This window comes from Myotis lucifugus, unplaced genomic scaffold (genome assembly GCF_000147115.1).
Source record: "Myotis lucifugus unplaced genomic scaffold, Myoluc2.0 scaffold_41, whole genome shotgun sequence".
Lineage (NCBI taxonomy): Eukaryota > Metazoa > Chordata > Mammalia > Chiroptera > Vespertilionidae > Myotis > Myotis lucifugus.
In genome coordinates, this window is record NW_005871089.1 from 7,734,745 (window position 1) to 7,749,782 (window position 15,038).

Genomic DNA, 15,038 nt, shown 5'->3' on the forward strand with positions numbered 1-15,038 from the left:
GCAGCCACTAGGGACCCTACGTGCACTGGGCCTCTAGTGTAATATAAAGAGCTGATCTGAAGCAATGTGAAGACGAGGAAGTCTGAAACCTCAGAAGACTGTTATGGATTCTCCAATTCCCCATATAACTGTTATACATCTGGTCCTGGAAAGATAATCAACTCTGGGATTACTAATTATATTACTTTAAATTTAATTATGCTACTTCAAATGTAATTATATTTCTTAAATGTCATTGTCAGAGTTTGGTATGGAAGAGTTACAGTAAGATAGTGGTTACTTCTTCAAACAAGAATTCACTAGCATAGTAATCTAGGCATGTTTTTTTTTTCTTTTTTTAATCATTATTGTTGAAAATACTACATATGTCCATTTTCCCCCATTGAACTCTCCTAGCCTTTCCTCCTGACCTGAGGCCTTTACCACCCTCGTGTCTGTGTCCATAGGTTATGCATATATGCATACAAATTCATTGGTAGCTCTCTTCCCATCCACCCACCCTCCCCTGCCTTCCCTCTGAGGTTTGACAGTCTGTTCAATGCTTCTATGTCTCGGGATATATTTCTATTTATCAGTTTATGTTGTTCATTAGATTCCATATATGAGTGAGATCATGTGATACTTATCTTTCTCTGATTTGCTTATTTAGCTTAGTATAATACTCTCCAGGTCCATCCATGCTGTTGCAAATAGTAGCAGTTCTTTCTTTTTTACAGCTGTGAAGTATTCCATTGTGTGCATGTACCACAGATTTTTAATCCACTCATTTGCTGATGGACACTTAGGCTGTTTCTAAATCTTAGCTATTGTAAATTGTACTGCTATGAACAGAGGGGTGCATATATTCTTTCTGATTGGTATTTCTAATTTCTTAGGATTTATTCCTATAAGTGGCATCAGTGGGTCAAATGGGAGTTCCATTTCTAATTTTTTGAGGAAACTCAATACTATTTTCCACAGTGGCTGCACCAGTCTGCATTCCCACCAGCAGTGTACGAGGGTTCCGAAATCCTCGCCAACACTTATTATTTGTTGATGACAGCCATCTGACAGGTGTGAGGTTGTATTGCATTGTCGTTTTGATTTGCATCTCTGATTAGTAATTTTGAGTATTTTTTCATATGCCTTTTGGCCTTCTGTCTGTCCCCTTTGGAGAAATGTCTATTTAGGTCCTTTGCCCATTTTTTAATGGATTGGTTATCTTCCTTTTAAAAAGTTGTCCGAGGAGAAACCAAGATGGCGGCATAGATATACACCGGAGATTGCTGCCTCGCACAACCACTTCAAAAATAAAACTAAAAGACGGAACGGACATCATCCAGAACCACAGGAAGGCTAGCTGAGTGGAAATTCTACAACTAGAAAGAAAGAGAAAAGCATACCGAGACTCAGAGGAGGTGCAGTGCGGAAGTAAAATACAAAGGTGCGGAGGTGCATGCGGAGAGGGCTGGCGGCAGAGGACACGATTGTCTTTTTCAATCGGGAGGGAGTCTCAAGCTCTGAACTCCAGTTCTGGACGAGTCTCTGGGAACCCAGACTCATACGGGAGAAACGGGACTGTCTGGCATCAGTTGGAACTCAAGGGCAGCTTTCTCTAGGAGGCGCTCGCAGCGATTGCCGGGGCCTCTGAGGACAGGACTGAGAGAAGCCATACAGCTTGCTCCGCCTGCCCTGTTGATACCCTGGGACCCCGCCCTGCCCAAGACATGCCATGGAGGCTTTTGCATATGAAAGGCCCGGCCCTTTGTAATCTGAAAATAACTTAACAAACTGCAGCTGCCCCAAGGCCCCAGGGCAACTTGCATGGCTTTACAGCTGGCTTCTGCTGGGTAGCCTCAGGCAGAGGCTTGATTAGCACCTCCTTAGATCCAAGAGCCAGTGTACCCAGTGGTCAGAGTGGGACCATCCAATTACAACTACTCAGATCTATAAGGGACACACTCAGGGGGCAGACTCAGTGAACACCAAAACCCCACTGAAGCAAGTCTTGCCCCAGAAGGGTGTCTTCAGCACAGAAGTTCTCCCACCGTAGACACAGTTGATTCTCACAGCCAATTGGCCTGGAGGTCAATTCCTCCCAGTGTTACCTACAACAATCAAGGCTTAACTATAACAAGACTGTGCACAAAGCCCACAAGGGGGTGCACCTAGAGTGTCTACCTCAGGTAATTGGGGAGGCTGAGCCACTGGGCCCTATAGGACACTTAGCACAGAAAGCCACTCTATCGACACAGAGAAGCATAAAAAATGCCGAGACAAAGAAACAGGACACAAATGACAGAAATGGAGGAAAGCAAACTACTGGATATAGAGTTCAAAACCACACTTTTAAGGTTTTTCAAGAATTTTCTAGAAACTGCCAATAAACTTAATGAGACCCTCAAGAAATCTAGTGAGACCCTCGATGTTGTGATAAAGGACCAACTAGAAATTAAGCATACACTGACTGAAATAAAGAATATTATACAGACTCCCAACAGCAGACCAGAGGATCGCAAGAATCAAGTCAAAGATTTGAAATACGAAGAAGCAAAACACACCCAACCGGAAAAGCAAAATGAAAAAAGAATAAAGAATACGAAGATAGTGTAAGGAGCCTCTGGGACAGCTTCAAGCGTACCAACATCCGAATTATAGGGGTGACAGAAGAAGAGAGAGGGCAAGATATTGAATACCTATTTGAAGAAATAATGACAGAAAACTTCCCCTACCTGATGAAAGAAATAGACTTACAAGTTCAGGAAGCACAGAGAACCCCAAACAAAAGGAATCCAAAGAGGACCACACCAAGACACATCATAATTAAAATGCCAAGAGCAAAAGACAAAGAGAGAATCTTAAAAGCAGCAAGAGAAAGACAGTCAATTACCTACAAGGGAGTACCCATATGACTGTCAGCTGATTTCTCAACAGAAACTTTGCAGGCCAGAAGGGAGTGGCAAGAAATATTCAAAGTGATGAATGCCAAGAACCTACAACCAAGATTACTTTATCCAGCAAAGCTATCATTCAGAATTGAAGGTCAGATAAAGAGCTTCACAGATAAGGAAAAGCTAAAGGGGTTCATCACCACTAAACCAGTATTATATGAAATGTTGAAAGGTATCTTTTAAGAAGAGGAAGAAGAAAATGGTAAAGATACAAATTATGAACAACAAATACACATCCATCAACAAGTGAATCTAAAAATCAAGTGAATAAATAATCTGATGATCAGAATAAACTGGTGAATATAATAGAATCAGGGGCATAGAAAGGGAGTGGACTGACTATTCTAGGGGGGGAAAGGAGTGTGGGGGATGCGGGAAGAGACTGGACAAAAATCGTGCACCTATGAATGAGGACAGTGGTGGGGGGGTGAGGGCGGAGGGTGGGAGGGGAACCGGGTGGAAGGGAGCTATGGGGGAAAAAAGAGGAACAACTGTAATAATCTGAATAAAGATTTAATTAAAAAAGTAATAAAATAAAATAAATCTGCACAGGTTAAAATAAAAAAAAAGTTGTCCGAGTTCCCTTAAATTTTGGAGACTAACCACTTATCAGATGTATTATTGGCAAATATATTCTCCCATGCAGTGGGATCTCTTGTTATTTTGTTGATGGTTCGTTTTGCTGTGTAGAAGCTTTTTATTTTGACATAGTCCCATTTGCTTATTTTCTCTTTAGTTTCCATTGTCCTAGGAGATGTATCGGTAAACATATTGCTATGAGAGGTGTCTGTGATTTTGAATAGGTATGGTTTCCTTTGTAAAATAATTTCAGTAATGGATTCAATTTCTTTAATAGATAAAAATAATATTCAAATATTCTGTTTCTTCATGTGCCTCTTCTGGTAAAATGTGTTTAATGTGTTCATTTGATCAAAGGTTTCAAATATGTCTGCATAAGTTGTTCATAAAATCTTATGATTTTAAGAATTGTAACATCTGTAGGGAAATGACCTAATATTGGTAATTCGTGTTCTATTTCTTATTTGGTCAGCATTACTAGAGGGCTATTCATTTTACTGTTCTTTTCAAAGAACAACATTTAGCTTTGTTAATATTACCTATTGTGTTGTCTCTTCCTTTCATTTCTACTTTTTATAATTTCTTTCCTTCATCTTTGGGTTTAATTTGCTGTTCTTTTCCTAATTTCTTTAGATGGATATTTAGATAAGTGACTTTTGACTTTTTTATTTCTGGCATCTACATTTTAGGCTGTAAATTTCCCATCAATAATAACTTTAGCTAATTCACATATATTTTGATATATTGTATCTTCATTATTCTGTTGCAAATATGTTCTAATTTTCATTGGGCTTTCTCTTTTGATACAGTAGGTTATAAAAAAATGTATTTTAAGGGGATTTGTTAGTTACTGTTTTATAACCCATTTCATCCTTAATTCTACTGTGGTCAAATAACGTATTCTGAATGAAATTAATTGACTGTGTGATCTATTTTGGTAAAAGTTATTTTGGTAAAAGTTCAATGTGACCTTGAGAAAATTTTTTTTTGTTAATCTTCACCCAAGCATAGGTATTTTTCCATCAATTTTTAGAGAGAGTGGAAGGCGAGGTAAAAGTAGGGAGAGAGAGAGAAACATCGATGTGTGAGAGACACATTGATTGATTAGCTTCCACAGGCACCCTGATCGGGGCCTGGGTTCAAACCTGTAACCCAGGTTCATGCCCTTGATGGGGAATTAAACCCATGACCCTTCAGTGCATAGGCTGATGCTCTAACCCAGGGGTGGGCAAACTTTTTGACTCGAGGGCCACAATGGGTTCTTAAACTGGACCGGAGGGCCGGAACAAGAGCATGGATAGAGTGTTTGTGTGAACTAATATAAATTCAAAGTAAACATCATTACATAAAAGTGTACGGTCTTTTTTTTTTTAGTTTTATTCATTTCAAACGGGCCGAATCTGGCCCGTGGGCTGTAGTTTGCCCACGGCTGCTCTAACCACTTAAAAACCCAGCCACAGCAAAAAAATATTTTTTTAAAATTGATTGAGAGAGAGAGAGGGGGGCAGGAAATGAGAAAGAGAAACATCAATTTTTTGTCCTACTTATTTATTCATTCATTGGTTGATCCTTGCATTCACCCTGACCTGGGATAGAACCTACAACCTTGGTGTATAGGGAATTGGAATTATGGCTAAACTAGTGGCCTGGTGCACGAAATTCGTGCACATTAAAAGGGAATTAATTAGAGGAAATATTTAAATATTGCTATTTGCCCTTTCTCTATAATGGAAGTGTCAGAGATGAAAAAAATTAGTAAAATGTATATGAAAATCTCCTTCCTGTTAGAGTCTGGGGCATGCTACGGGACCCAGAGTCAAGTCCCTGCCCACCTGCATGCGCCTTGAAATTGCATGAGACCCAGACCCAGCCAGCCCTACCCCCATTGAGCGAGACCCAGACCCGGCCGGGCCTACCCCCATCAAGCCCTGCCCGGTAGGGGCGCAGTCTCAGATCTCCCGGCCCGGTGCGGGGTTGGGGGTGCAGCTTCAGGTCCCCCATCAAGCCCTGCCAGGTCGGGGGGCATAGCCTCAGGTCACCTGTCAAGCCCCGTCAGGCGGCGGGTGCAGCCTCAGGTTCCCCATCAAGCCCCGCCAGGTGGGGGGACGCGGCCTGAGGTCCCCCGCCCCGGCCAGGCACCACGCAGCCTCAGGTCTCTGCTGATCAGTTGTTATGGTGTCACAATGTGACGACCATATTAGCCTTTTATTATTATGATGTGTTTTGAATGTGAATATAATTTACAAAATAAGTAAAACACCACTGAATAAAAGTAGTTTTTGACTGATTCAAATTAGAAGCTAGTCTGATTCTTAGGGTCCTTAAAAATCCATATCCTTCCAGATGGGACCAAATATAAAGGCTTTGAATTCATTCATGCTCCAATGTATGTCAATTCTATGATATAGAAACACATATTAAAAGCAATACTAAAGTGAAGTATAATTTCAATTAGCCAAAAATTTTGCTGGTGAAAATAACACACTCATGTATTGATGGTGGCATAAAAAATTAGTATAACCTTTTAGAAAAATAAGATAGCTACTGTAAAGAGAACTACACAATGCCCATAATTTTTGAACCAATATCCCACTCTGTGGGGAGCAGCTACAGTGTTTTGGCCAGGTTCAAGCCTTGGACTAAGGAAAGGACAGGGTCCTCTCATTGCCACATGCAAGTCCCAGCTGGAGGGCAGGGCCCTCCCAGCACAATTATAGCCAACAGCTATAGTTGTAAGCTTGAACCTATGGTCCGAACACGTAGCCCCATGTGCCTTGTGATAGAGTTCGGGTGCATGTAGTTGAGTGGGGATGAAACTCACGAGAATGCTGTAAACAGCTTGATCACACCCCTACTTTGCCTCGTGGCATCTGCTATAAAATAAAGACACGGCTTGTGGGTGCTGTCGTTGTCTCCTCATCATGGAGGCAGCGTCCCACCGAGACCCAGCTATTATTCTCTTGTCTGTCTTTCCTTAATCCTTTCACCCCCCAACTCAGGATCACCCTTGGTCGTGCTGGCGTGGCACAAATGGCGCCCGAACAGGGACTGAGTTCTGGGACCAGGGCCTGAGTTTTGGCCGTAAGAAGTGACGCCCGAGCAGGCCCCTTTGGCCGTAACAAGTGGCGTCAGAACAGGCCTGAGTTAGGGGGAATTTAAAAAGTGGTCAGGTGAAAGGAGGCTCCAAGGCGCGTGCAGAGAGTAAGCTTAAAAAACAAAAGTAAGAAAATAAGAAGTTAAGCTTAAAAAGCAAAAGTAATAAGGCCAAAAAACAATAATATGATAGGGAGCCGAAGTGTGGTAATATTAGCTCGATGTAAAACTTGGGAAATTCAGGATCCTAGGAAGGGGATCAAGCGGTAAGAAACAAGCTGTAGAAGCGGTAGACGTTAGGAAATAAGCTGTAAGAAGTAAGCGGTAGAAAGTAAGTGGCAGGAAATAAGCGGAAGAAAATAAGAAGTAATTAGGAGGTACAAAATAAGGTAGAAATCTCCTAGGTTTTGTCTAAGCCACTGTAAAGTAAAAAATGTCTGTGGTCGATGTTGTTTAAGGAAGTAATTTTTATTTTAGACATAGATTGTAAGCTCTTGCAGCAGTTGCATTGTTTCTAGGCTTTGGTTATCTTTGCTTGTGTGACCTGATAGCTCCCTGGGACTTTGGGTCTGTGTGAGAAGCCAGACTCAGAATTGGAAGTCTCCAGCTCTGCAGGACTGAGGGTTGCTCGTTTCCATGCAACAGTGGCTAAGGAAAGAAGCTGTGAAAGGACCAGACTTCCACCTGCGTGGACGAGGCTGATTTGACTGGGACTGGTGCGGACTCAGTGTCAGGGTCAACTGTCCAAACAGCCTGATCCAGGGGACTAGTTTTGCATCAAGACATCTTTGCATCGGTGGCATCTTACTATGCTAGTGACGGAGATATCAGCATGGAGTCAGCTGAAGAAGATTGCGACTGAGGTCAAACAGATGTTGGAAAAGCAAGTGGAAGCTATGCTAGCATTGGTGAACTGTCAGTTTTCTGTAAAATCTTGCGGAGCTAAATCTAAGGACTTTGAGTAAGATATCCTGAAAACGTTAACATGTTTGTAGTTTGATTTTGCATTGGTATTGCTTTGTTATTAGCCAGAGTATTGTTCTCTTGTTAACATTGCTGTGTTTATGGTTTTGTTAATAGCCAGGAGTTTGTTTTGATGTTTTGATGATGCTGAATAATTTGTTTAGAGTTTTTTGGATAATGTAAATGGGCGTGTTTAAAAACAAAAGTAAAGGGGGACCACTCATAACACATTACCATAAAAAATAATTCAAATGAGGAAAATAGCTATAGTTTTATTTAATAGTGCCTGGTACATAAAAGGCACTCAAGTATTTCTTCAAATGAATACCTTTATTTGCAGTTCTTCAAATTACTGCCCTTGGTTCCTTTCCTTTAAGATTTATCTATTTTTTGCCCTAGCTGGTTTGGCTCAGTGGATAGAATGTCAGCTGTGGACTGAAGGGTCCCAGGTTCAAGTCTGGTCAAGGGCACATCCCAGGTTGTGGGCTCAATCCCCAGTAGGGGAAATGCAGGAGGCAGCCGATTAATGATTCTTTCTTAACATTGATGTTTCTTTCTCTCTCTCCCTTCCTGTCTGAAATCAATAAAATATATATATATTTTTTTAAAAAGTTTATCTATTTTCATCATCTGCAGTTCATTTTAGAATCAAACTTTGTCTAGTCTCTGTTGTACCATCTTTTTCAGTAATTTCACTGTTAACTGCTATCAGATTCCCTTACCTTATTCTTTACTCTTTGAACTCAGTTGACTGTCACACAGAAACTAATTTGACCATATATTATATCCTTGACATAATTAAAAAAAAAATCTGAGGCTTCCTTCAAGATTCTAAGATGTCCTCCTTTGCAACACCTTTCTAGTCTAAACATTCATCTCATTGCTTGCTTCATTAAGACAAAATAGCCAGAAACCTTCACATCTATCCTCACCTGATCCTCAACTTACCTCTAGTCCTGTACCTAGACACTTACATTTCCTTCTAGGATCTGAGGAAGAATTACTGCCTTCTTGCTTTCATATATCTTGCTTCCTTCTTCTAGCCTCATTCAAATATTTCCATTCAAGTTTAAATGTAACCCCCTTTTTTGAAATCAAATTCACATACCACAAATTTCACCTCTTTTTAGTGTATTTGTGTGTGTGTGTGTGTTTTTAGTATATTGCTATACAATGTATTTTAGTATCAAGTTTCTGCAACCATCACCATTATCTAATGCTAGAACATTTTCATCACCCCCAAAAGAAATCCCATACCCATTAGCAGTCACTCTCTATTCCCATACCCTAGCGACCACTAATACGTTTGTCTCTGTGAGGTGAATGTTTAGACTAGAAGGGTGATGATAAAGGAGAAGGATATCTTAGAATCTTGAAGGAAACTTCAGATTTATTTTCAATTAGGTCAAGGATATAGGATTCTAGACATCTCATATATGAAATGATGCAGTATGTGGCCTTTTGTGTCTTGCTTCTTTCTCTTTAGTGTAATATTTCCAAGGTTCACCCATGTTATAGCCTGTATCACTACTTCATTGCTTATTCCATTGTATGACTGTGCTTTTTATTTATTCATTCATTAATTGATGAACATTTGGGTTTATTTCTAATTTTTGGATCTTATGAATAATTCTGCTATAAACATTCATGTAAAAAATTTTGTGTGAATATATTTCCAATTCTCCTGGGTTTATATACCTAGGAGTGGAATTGCAAGTTAATTATCTCTTGATATTCAAATCTATTGTTTCTCAGTTCAGATAGCCTGGGATATCTCTCACAATGCAAACAACTCTATACTGACATGGACAACCACCTTCACTCAAATACCTGCAGTTTTCAGAGTCTGCACAAATTAATTACAACTTCTTTCCAATTAAACTGAGGGCAGGGATCAGTTCTCATAGTTCAGCTCATACGTAGGTGGTTAATATATGCTCATCGACATACTGACACCCTGAGATACCCACAAATGAAAAAATGATGACTTATTCACTCTTTCACTTGATATTTGAGTCTGTATTTTATGCTTAATGTTGGGCATAAATAATGGATAAAACTTATTGATTAGTTTTATCTTACCCCAAGTGCCAGTTCAACTCCACAAATTCTTACTGAATATTTATGATTTGAATGGCATTGGGCCAGGTATGACAGGAGACACAAATAGGACTGAGATAGAGTCTGAAGCCTTTTATGGCAGTACATAAACTCTATATACAATAACAATGACAAAAACAAACAACAACAATAGTGACAGCACTATATAGTAAATCCCATAAGAAAAGAACAAAATGGAGGGTCAATGAACAGAGCATATATGGTTGAGAGAGTGGAAAAAGAAGACAGACATCAGGAAATATTTCTTGAAGTTGAAGGTGGTACTTGAGAAAGGGGCCCGAAGAAAGTTGCATTTTGATAGAGATTCTTGGGAAAAGAGAAAGTTTTTCAGGCAGAAAATAGCATAAACAAAGATAGAAAAGACTGGATACAGAACTGAATTTCTTTTTTCAGAAACCAATCAGTTAGGGATACGTAAGTAGGTAATTAGAGATATGGTCATATTGTGAAAGACATTAAATATTAGGCTTAGCATTAGAAGAATGGTTTAAATATCTTCCTATAATAATTCAAATTACTTTGGTGACTCCTCACCAAACCATTTCTTAAAACTTTTCTATTTTGTATATTTTCTAAAGTGACCACTGAAATTAATGATATCTCATTTCCACAAGAAACTAAAAATTTTGACAGTTAAGTGAGCATGTTGTTAGGGAGAGACAGAAGAATTTCAATAGTCCTAGTATGTACTGTATCCCATCCTTCTGGGAATATGTAAGGCTTAATATGTGGGCAAATCCCAATAGACAGAATAGCAGAAGTAAGACTGAGGGGAAAATGATAGCATTCATTATGCTCCTTACTCCAGGCATTGTGGTAGGTGTTTTATATAATATCCTTGATTTACTGAATAAATCCATTTAGGTTTATGGCAACTGAGGCTCAGGTAGGTCAAGTAAGTTGCTCAAGGTTGCCAAGCTAGTAAGCTTAGATAGTAAAATGTCGACACCAGTTTTGAACCAAGTCCAGCCTGATTCCACATTTTTCCCAGTATTCACTTTGATTTGTTTTTACCATACAAATGATTCTAGGGTGGTAGGATTACCACACATGTGTCAATGAAAAGGGCTGAATATTCAACACATAGGTTTATAAGGTCTGGAGAAAAACTAGGCTGAAATATTCAAAACTGGGTTTAAAATGGCTTAAGAGATCAACACCAAGAGAGAGCAAGGTTAGGGCAGCTTCTTGACTCAATTTGAAAAATGACCATACCATAGACCTTACTTAGGAATACCAAGGGAGCAAAATTCCAGTTTTAATTTGGAAATTAGAGTAAACTTCAAGAGAATTTGGATATTTGTCTGTATTCACTGATGTATTATTCTAAGTCCTTAGAACAGTGATTAGCACATAATACGCAGTCAATAAACTTTTCCTACATAACAAAAGCCTATTATGCTAAGTGTCTGGTCGTCCAGTCATCTGTTCAACCAATCAAAGCGTAATATGCTAATGATATGCTAAGGTTGCTCAACTGCTTGTTATGACGTGCACTGACCACCAGTGGGCAGATACTCTGACCGGTAGTTAGCTTGCTGCTGGCGTCTGGCCAATAGGGACTGAGTGAGTCAGGCCAGACATGCCCTGGGGTCCTCCCTCGGTCCCTCCCAGGCTGGCCAACCTCCTGCAACCTCCCGGGCCCCGATAGTGCACCGGTGGGGTCCCTCGGCCTGGCTTGCGTCCTCTCGCAATCTGGAACCCTCAGGGGATGTCGGAGAGCCAGTTTTGGCCCGATCCCGCAGGCCAGGCCGAGGGACCCCACTGGTGCACGAATTCGTGCACCGGGCCTCTAGTGTTGAAATAATGGAAAAGTCATGTAAGGGACAGTAGTGGAGTAAATTTGAAAAAACACTCAAATTGTTAGGATATACTCTTTAACACTGGGCCTCATGGCAAAAACTACTAAAACAATAAACAAATAGCAATAGCTGTAAAACATTAGCATGACTTTATAAAGAATGGTGAGAAAAGAATAAAAAGACACTTTTTCTAGCACTCTGTGGTTAATTGTTAATCAAATTTCAGTGTGATGGAATCCAGAATTTTGACTTACTGTTTTAATATTTCAAACTGTTGTGACCAGTGTATTCAATGACTACTTTTGGAAAAGAAAATGATTATCTAATCTAAATACTCTAAAAAATGCACAATGAAATGAATAAAAAATCTCAAATTATTAACTAAGATAACAAGAGCAATGGAATGAAAAATCTCAAATTTATTAACTGTAAGATAATAAGAGCACACTTACAGAAGCATTTTTCTAATTTTGATAGTATGTTTCTATTAAAAATGCAATGAAAACTACAATAAAAAATATTTAAAAAGAAGCCTTTGGAAGATAGTAAACCTCTCCACAGGAACACTTTTCCATGGACTTACCTTATATTTTCATAAGCTTTCCTAATATTTATCTGATGGAAACAATAAATAACTGCCACTTATCAAGTCTTTCAGCTGCAGCAATTTTTATTTATGTGCATTTCTTCCATGGAATAGCATAGAAACCAATTTAAAAAACTCCTTTGCTTCCCAAAGACAGTTTCCAAAAGGTAATATCAATGTATCTCAATCAAAATTTTAATATCTTTCTCTATCTTTTCAAGTTAGCTCCATAACCTTTACTTACTTCAATAATCCTAATACTATAGTTTACTTTGTCAGAATGATCATACATTACACTAATAAAGAAGAGAGTGAACACATTCTCTCTAATCAATTAGTTAATACTTGCTTGAGGCAGTCTACATGCCCCTAACCTTATAATAACAGACATTATTTTGTCTCACCTTTTCAACCACTGCAGAAATTTTGTAGTCTTTAAAAAGATAACTCATTGATTTTAGGATCTGAGATCCTTTATATTTACAGAAGGCTAAAACATATATTTTTTCCTTTTACTGTAACATTTAGTTAAAAACATATTTTCTAATAAACTCTAAACCAAATAAGTTTTTAAAGGAACTAGAATTAAAATAATTGCAAATTCTAAGGATAAATTAGATAAGAATCCAAAAGGAGAATATACACAGGCTTTATTCTTTTAAAAATTCTTGAAAGACATTACAGTTCATTTGACAGATATTCTAAAATTACTAAAGTTGTTGAGATTTCCTAAGCTCTATACTGATTGATTCCTTCAGTACACATCCATATACTCAAGTATTGTGGTACTTGAAAATAGAAGCCACGGGATCAAAACTGTTGAGTGTTTATTACCACTTTGCATATAGTTTCTTATAAAACAATGAGAATACAGGAAAAATAGATGTATTCACCTTTTGTCCTTTGTAAGCCAATCCCCCCCGCCCTTAAAATCTGAGCTGAATCTCATCCTTGTACCATGCTTTAAAACTAGATATCATTTTTTAATCTATCTGAATTTAATTAAATTACAAAAAGGAAAAGTGTGCTCAAGTTTAACTTTCACAAAAACTATGTGTTACATGTAAGAATTTACATGAATAAGTTGTTCTTAGGCACAGGGCAGAATCTGTAGCCTAAAATCAACAAGTCTAAGAATATAAGATACCAATCATTTTAGTTAAGGTAATACCATGCAGGTGAGTACTTCAGTATGATACTTTCATTCCGGTAAAGCAGTGGTTCTCAACCTTGGCTGCACATTAGAATCACCTGGGAATCTTTTTAAAATCCTGATTTCTGGGCCTCAGCCTCCGGAAATTCTGTTTCTTTGTTACTAATGTTGTGGCCTCACTCCATAACAAAGAAACAGAATGAGAACCACTGATGTAAGGTGAATATGCCTCATAATTTATGTAAAATATCGAGTGCTGTAATAAGCTGTAGCTACAGAGTTCCTGTAGCATGCCAAGATAGTGACACACACACCTCATTAGGTGAGCGCTGGACTGTAAGGAGCAGAGGTGGGCAATTATGAGTCACACAAGAAAGTGTGTCATCTTGCAGAGATGAATAGATAATTTTAACAAGGGGTTTAGAATTCTTTTAAGAACGCATTAAGAAAAATTTTGTCGAGGAGGAAATATTCCATCTTGCATGCTGAAATAAACCTCACATAAATTTTGACTTGAGGGTGGAACATTAGCAACACAAACTGGTTTAATAAACAAACTTTTCACATAAGACATAATCCCCAAAACTTGAAAACATAGTCTGTGCAAATGGCACCAAGTATCACCTTTTCAAGCCCTAGCCGCTACAGGTTGTGGGTAGGACACCCTACCATCACTTTAACCCCACAGGAAGTGAGTTATGTTTCCTCCTCCCCTGAGGACTGCCTTCCTCCCCTCCCCCAACCGGAAGTGAGGGGCCTCCATTCAATCAACTTCAAACCAAGACAAGCCAATTAACAATGGCAAAAGAGAGTGAAGGGCACCTCCACTGTGGCCATCCCCAAACTCGCCTTGCTTACTGACCTGCTGACGATGGGGCTAGGCAGGAACCTGGAGCTAAAGAATGTCCCCAGTACAGAGGACAATTCTCTGAGCCTCTCTCAATCGCATTCACTCTTCCCCGGCGTCTCACAGCTGGAGAAAAATTCCTCCGCAGTACTTTATTATGATGTCCTTTCTTTCCGTTTACCTTATCGTCTTAAACACCTTTCCACAGGCAACTTCTGTTATCGCAATACTTAAAGTTGTTTCGGTGAGGAGAAAATGAAATACTATGCCCGACACCTTCAGAAAAATGAAGGGATTATTTTGTTCAAATGCGACGAAGGCCAACGTGGTTACGCAAGTGAGCCTCACTTTCGCGGAGGTTTCTGGGAGATGTAGTGTTTTTAATTGCTAAGGCCTGCAGGAAGTATTGGGGCTTGAATTGGCAATTACTGTATGCTGGCGTCCTTGAAAACCTAAGTTATGTATTCCACCGCAGGCTGACCGAGGGGCTCTGACACTGGCTCAATACCTCAGGAACTTATTTGAACCGAAATGTCCCTTCATCCCAACCTCCTGAGCCAAACAGGAGCCCTCTGGACCTCATTTTATTGAGGTAGGAACGTGGGAGAGGGACACGATAACTCCTTCCGCGGGACTAAGTTGCCTACAGAGGGTCAAGGGCCCGTGGGCGCGCGTACTCGCTCCTCCAGGAGCTCGCCTCCGAGTGCGCGCGCGGATGGGCGGTACTCGGAGCTGCGCGGAGGCGGGCAGGCTGAGAACGGCCGGGTGGACTCGGTGGGGGCCAGTAGTTACTTGTTAGAGTCAGTTGCTTTGGTGGCGGTGGTGGCCGCGGTGACCAAGAAGGGGACTGGGCCACCAGCGATGGTGGTCACCGCGGCAGCTTGTGCGTGCCTCAGGTAACGGTGGCAGGGCTGCCCGCGTCCCCTCCGTTCCCTTCTCTTGCTCCAACTCGTGGGCCTCCCAA

At 39.9% G+C, this 15,038-nt stretch overlaps 2 protein-coding genes across 3 annotated transcripts in view; one reads left to right on the plus strand and one right to left on the minus strand.

The window, feature by feature from the left end:
* Positions 1-14,369, minus strand: part of HMG20A (high mobility group 20A) — a 137,402-nt gene extending 123,033 nt beyond the window's left edge. Inside the window, exon 1 of the mRNA XM_006087917.3 lies at positions 14,090-14,369. The gene's annotated coding sequence lies outside the window, so the exon portion shown is untranslated. The remainder of the gene's footprint in view (positions 1-14,089) is intronic.
* Positions 14,370-14,460: 91 nt separating this feature from the next.
* PEAK1 (pseudopodium enriched atypical kinase 1) overlaps positions 14,461-15,038 on the plus strand; it is a 141,041-nt gene continuing 140,463 nt past the window's right edge. Inside the window, exon 1 of one of the 2 annotated variants that reach the window (XM_006087920.3) lies at positions 14,461-14,666. The gene's annotated coding sequence lies outside the window, so the exon portion shown is untranslated. Of the gene's footprint in view, positions 14,667-14,724; positions 14,971-15,038 lie in introns of those variants that run through there. The other variant, XM_006087919.3, reaches the window with a different exon arrangement.